This window comes from Penaeus monodon, chromosome 22 (genome assembly GCF_015228065.2).
Source record: "Penaeus monodon isolate SGIC_2016 chromosome 22, NSTDA_Pmon_1, whole genome shotgun sequence".
Lineage (NCBI taxonomy): Eukaryota > Metazoa > Arthropoda > Malacostraca > Decapoda > Penaeidae > Penaeus > Penaeus monodon.
The window spans coordinates 3,964,221-3,964,721 of NC_051407.1; positions in this window are offsets into that span (position 1 = coordinate 3,964,221).

Here is a 501-nt window from a genome sequence, read left to right on the forward strand (position 1 = left end):
TGATACACTGAATATGGTACTCACCTAACCTTTACTACAGGAATTTGATATATGGTGTAATTCAATAAAAAAAAAATGTTGGCAACAAATAAGCTAATTTCATTGGTCTATTCTGGGGCGGTGAAGTGTAGTTCATTTTTCATGAAAGGAATGTTGAGGAATCACATGAGAAGTTTTAAGTATACAATTTAGTCAAGTCATATGTTCAGCTGATAATTTGCACGGTGCCCCTCTGAGTAAATTGAACGCTGTCGCCACGCGGTTCGCCTCTCAGCTGATCATTGTAAACAAACCGTCTGGCTCGTCCTCACTGACTTGTCCGAATGGTTACGAATCCGGTGTTTGAACCAATGCCGTGTTTATCCTGCATATCTACTAATAGTATTGTCAGTATGCAAGGGAGATATTTAGCATTAGCATGTGTTTCTTAGATTGAAGATTCTCCCTTCTTTTGATTGGTGCCAATACTTCCAGCCCTATTTATCGGGCTGGATAAACTGA